At 35.6% G+C, this 5432-nt stretch overlaps 1 long non-coding RNA gene across 2 annotated transcripts; it reads right to left on the minus strand.

Annotated features, from left to right (window-relative positions):
• Positions 1-2267: 2267 nt before the first annotated feature.
• On the minus strand, positions 2268-4704 carry LOC136007125 (uncharacterized). Of its 2 annotated transcripts, none has more exons than XR_010609482.1 (3): positions 4635-4704; positions 4388-4541; positions 2268-2744 (listed from the first exon to the last, which is right to left on the minus strand). It is a non-coding gene; the product is annotated as an uncharacterized LOC136007125 (long non-coding RNA). The 2 variants fall into 2 exon arrangements; XR_010609483.1 differs by having other exon boundaries at positions 4388-4497; positions 4635-4677.
• Between the last annotated feature and the right edge of the window lie 728 nt (positions 4705-5432).

Raw genomic sequence — 5432 nt, forward strand, 5'->3', positions numbered from 1 at the left:
CAGTTAATCATTGGTGCCAAAGGAATTGTTTAAAAACAAGAGCCCAGATAAACTAGAGCAGTCTTTAAAACAGGGAATAAAAAGACTGCTTCCTATTTGTACCTCCTTACAGAATATGATCTAGCTGCAGAACTTTGATTTGTTTTCCTCAAGTTTTCTCAACTGAAGGCAAAAAAAAAACCAACCAAAACAAAAAAAACACCTTAAAGTTAACTTCTGATCATAAAGGGAACAAGCTGTGCTCAGAAAAAGAGAGGAAAAGAATTGTGTTTCCTTAAAAACATCAGTACATCCCATCTCAAAGGCCAAGTCATTCACCTTGGAAGGCCTTGTACTCTAGATGGATGACTTCTTTAAATAATTACCTCTGCTGAAAGCAACAATACCATTAGTAAAGATGGGTAACAAATAACCCTTACATTAGGAATAATTTCTGAAACTGTTATAGAGTTTTCACTTTCTAGAAGGCACAAGTGGTCTGAACAACTGGACATTCCTGCCTAGTGTCAGCACAAGATGGAAGCTCTTCGAAGTGGAAAAAGAAATAGCATCCTTAAGCATTTTGTGAGCACTTCAGAGGAATAACATGTACAGATAACAGCACCTAACAACATACCAGTAGGTAAATACAGACAAAGCAATCGCTATAGATGTTAAGACAAGAACAATATCCTTTCTGAAGGGATTCATTCAACTTCCCCTCTCCCATTCCAACCTGTTTAGGGCCTGGTTTCAGACAGAGTGTAGCAAGATGCATAGTTACATAATTACAGTGCTCCTTAATCAAACTCTTAGCAAGTCTAAACATGAAAGATGATTAAAAAAAAAAAAAAAGGTGTGATTTGCTAAAAAAGGAGCTTAGTGTCTTTAAAAAAATGTAATTACAGTACCATGAGGGAAGGCTTCTCCATGTAGTAATAGTCAGATTGCCTGTTGCTCAAACATACTAATTTGCAGCTCCCTTAAAATGCAAGAACTAATTTAGTGAATTATGCTATTGCAATGACTAAACCTGGAAGGGATAATTACTCCATGGCGTGTGTGGTTATTGTATCATAATTCTAACCCTTCTCTTCTGGAATATGATGAAACACTGTGCTTCAATTTCTCCCTGAAGAGAACAATCTTAGATAGATGCTCTGTCAGTGCAAATCTTAGCCAGGTCACTACTCATTAAATACCTTAAGTACCATCAGTCCCCCTGGGGAAAAAAAAGCACACAGGAAACACAAGTTAAAAAAATAAATCTTAGATTTAGATTTGTCTTGCACAGAGAAAGAATTGTCAAAGTTTAACAAAAAGGGTTTGCATAACCATATATATTTGCTACTGTCCTGAAACTCCCCCAGAGTATCCCAGCAAGCACTACATTTAAGAAAGATGGGGAATCAAAATACCTTATTCAAGAAAATTAATTATGGGTATCCTTTACTGGTTCCCTTCCATTTTCAGTGTCCTTACTGCTATGCTGTGGGCACTATTTCCAAGGCTTTCTTTCCAAAGATACTTCCTTGCTTTTAAAGTGCACAGCATCTACAGGTCACATTTATAAAAAATGTGAACTAAAATATATAAAATATATATAAAATATGTGAACTAAAATATATAAAAAATCTGCAAAGCGCAATCATCGAGGTCTTTGCACAGACAAAATTGTTTTTCAAATATATATAACAAAATGAAAGTAAATTAAAAGAAAACAGAGGTATCCTTAAATGTACGGGGTGATAATTCATCCACAGACACAAATTCTTTATGAATCACACATTTTTACTTTATTGATTAATTTATCTTTGATGAATCATATATTTCATTGTTCTTTCTCCCTGCACAGATAATTATTTGAAACTTGCGCAGGACCTTGATATATAGCAGGTGCATTCTTTTGGGTTGGGTTTCTTTATAATCAAACACAGCTGCCAGTTAAAATTAAATTTATTCAAGATTAGACACAATATTACAATAGCAATGGTAAATAATAAAAAATAATACTCAGATAACTGGCTTGATTTTTGTCTTTAATTTTTCACATCTAGCTAATAATGATCTAAGTTTGTGACTTTGCTCTGTCACCCATACATCGGCTGAATCAAAAGTTTTAAAGTAAACATGCCAAATCACCCAGCCTTCAGCTGACAAATCTGCTGGTTTCCAGAAGTTTGTGTGTGAGACAAATTGGAAAGTTTGTCTTTCCTCAGAAGATCAAAAGAAGGACATAAATTTAACCTTTTCACCTCAACTGTTCTGCTGCATACAGGGATAATAGATAACCCTTTTGTGGTAGTAGAAACAAGGGCCAGGAGCTGCTGTCCAAGATTTCTGCCCAGCTGAGGGGGCAATCAAATTTTCACAAGCCTTTTCTTATCAGTTCATTTGGGGCAATCTCTGGACAGCAGATAATGAACTTCTGCCAGCACGGCCTGTCAGAAACTGAACAGATCTCAGTAACAAGAACAAAGGGTAGATTTGAAAAGAAGTGCTCTTCTTCAAGAAATACACATGGTGATAAGAAATGTTCTTTGGGTGATATTTTCCCAGAAAATATTACCAAGATGCAATAAGAGAGGAAAATAGGAGAAAATTCACAAGTGTGTTTTTTGTCCCACAGAGCTGAAGCTTGCTTTTAGGTCACTGTTCATTCAATGTTTCTTTTGCAAAACATACAGGTTCAAAACCTTAACATTAGCAAACTGTATGGTAGGTAATGGGTGAACTGAAAGTTCCATCAATCTGATCTTCTGTAGCTGGTGGAATATTAAAAAAGGTCAGTTTGGGATCTCAGGCAGCAAATTCAGAGACTTCTATTTGATATAAAATACCAAAGTGAAACACTGAAATGCATTCAGGCAGAATTTTTCCTCCTCTCTCTGTCCAGTGTTTTGCCCTTCCTTAAATGCACTCTCCTAGGAGGCCACAATCCTAGGTGAAGGGCTCAGCTGTTTCCTGCAATACCAGAACTTGCTTCTGAAAATGTAGTAGTGAGGTTTTGTCCAAAAACAGCGGTGTGTGCCAAGTAAGACTGCTTGAACTTACACCCTCCTCAAACTTGCCATACTGCTTTTGAAAACCTTCCCAGAATTGAGCTCTTTAACAAACTGATACTTATGAGCAATATTTCCTCTATTATGAGATATTGTTGAGCAGCATTTTAAAATGGTTGTTTGAAGAGGTATTGGTATGCATACTTAGGCAGAACATAGGTATGCTGTTACCTTCAATACTTATAAGTCACAAGACATTCTAGCTGAAAAAAAAATTTACTACATGAGCTGTGAACAGTTGGGATTTTGAATTATCCTGTAAAAGGTCAACAGAATTAATAATTCTAGCTGTAGCTATGTGTGAAAAACTGTAACTATGCTTTTTCTAAATAATAATAAAAATAGTCTATAGAAAAGCAAACTAAATCCTTGGTATTGGATGCAGCAATAATTTTTTTTTTTTTAACCATGTGTAAAACCCAGTCATACCCCATATTTTTCTACCAATCCACATTAATTTTCTGTTCTTCGGTGTGCTGCTATTCGTTGTGTGAATTGGTTTATAAACGGAAAGTTACTTATGTGTACTTCCTATCACACTGTTCGTCTTTTCTCTCTTAGCTGTTATGAAAGATCAATAATTTTCAGACAAAGCAAGCAGAATGCCAAAGAAGAATCAAAATACTGACAACATGACTAATCCTTCAGATCTGAGATCTCTTCAGAACCTCTCTCAAGATGTTAGTCTTCCTGCTCACTGAAGACAGGCAATAATTTTTGCCTGCTGAACATTCTAGAGCCCCATGTAATTGTCAAAGGATGTAAAAATGTTCTCAGCTATTTTTTAGTCAAAGTATAAAATCTAAAGTAATCCCTTTGAAATTACAAGTATGCTCTCCCATCTGTCCATAGCCTGCTCCCACATTCCTTCAACACTCTCTTAAGATGACTCCGAGTCCTATTGTCCAGTCCACTGGCTCCACAGCCAAGCTGTATATGAGCCCCAACCTTGAACCTTTCATAATATTTTAGATCTAACATTAATTCCCTTTGAAATGCTTAACTGCCTTTAGTTAAGTGTAATAAAAGCCCCAACATTTTTCCCGGGTCTTTTCAAACAATGCAGATACTAAGACTTTTTAATCCTCATTTCCTGACTTCAAGAAGGTAGAGTCTGGGTTTGCATGATGTTTTTCTCTCCCTTTCTAAACAAACATTCCTTTTCTGTATCCTTACCCCACATATTGTGTTAACTTCTATAGATTCTATGGAAATGACAGTTCCCAGAAAGCTTGTACTTGGGCTGAAAGTACTCTTTACTAACTTAAAATGCCTATAAAGGGTAATCACTTTTGTTGATTGCCAAAAAACCCCACACAAACAATCCATATTCACTATGGACTCACCAACTATCTGTAAGGATTCAGTGACTTCTTACTGCTGTTCACCACTGTAGGATCTAGGTACAAAGTTTCTCAGTCAACTGCAGGATGTATCTGCCTGTCTTTCATGACCACTATAGGTATTCAAGAGCAGACAGGAAAGGAATAATTAGTGCTCCTAGAAAGTAAGAAGTTTTTCAGATTATTCTCTTTATCAGCTTCTGCAAATGAACACCAAAGGAGAGGGAAGTTGTTACAGAGAATTACAAACCTGTGATGGTCACTGTGTCTTGCTTCTCCTGTCTGCTTGCCTCTAAATTCAGATGAGATCATGAAGGAACACCCTCCACACATCAAAGAGGAACTCAGTGTGCTTATCTAGTAGAATGCTGATGTAAAGCCACATACCCCATGGATGATAAGCATACTTCCAGAAGAGGGCCAAGTCTCTACCAACTCCAAAAGTAAAGGTTCCCAAACTAATAATTGATAAACATTGAATAAGGTTAACAAGAACATGCGAAATTTGCATGCTTATGAGTCTTAGTAGCAGCAAAAGACAAAAATCATAATTTGTTAAAGAAATGCCAAGGAATTTAACAGAAAAGCATAAGCCATCTACATATTGCTTCAGCTACCTTCCTATAATTCTTTTTTTGTTCATTATAAAAAAAAAAACCAACCAAAAAACAAACTAACAAACAAAAAAAAACCCACCAAAACTACATGACCTCATCTCAAGATTTTATGTGCTTACTCAGAGTAGTCCTTAGAAGTCATTGAGCTAGAAGGTATTAAAAAAAATAAATAAAACACAGAATTGTGCTACACCAAATGAAGGACTAAATTCTATTATTTCATAAAACACGTTAAATCTTAATGGATTGCAACAAAAAACTAAGAAAATTTCCACTTCACAGAAGATTAATCTAAGTGAACATTAAGCAATGGGACAAGTAAGTGTTAAACAAATTAATCAAACTTGAAATTTCCCCCAGAAATTTAAGACAAATTCTAATAGTCTGAAAGGCACTGTCAAGATATTTTATAAACCCATATAATGAAATGA

The sequence above is a fragment of the Lathamus discolor genome, chromosome 1 (assembly GCF_037157495.1).
Source record: "Lathamus discolor isolate bLatDis1 chromosome 1, bLatDis1.hap1, whole genome shotgun sequence".
NCBI lineage: Eukaryota > Metazoa > Chordata > Aves > Psittaciformes > Psittacidae > Lathamus > Lathamus discolor.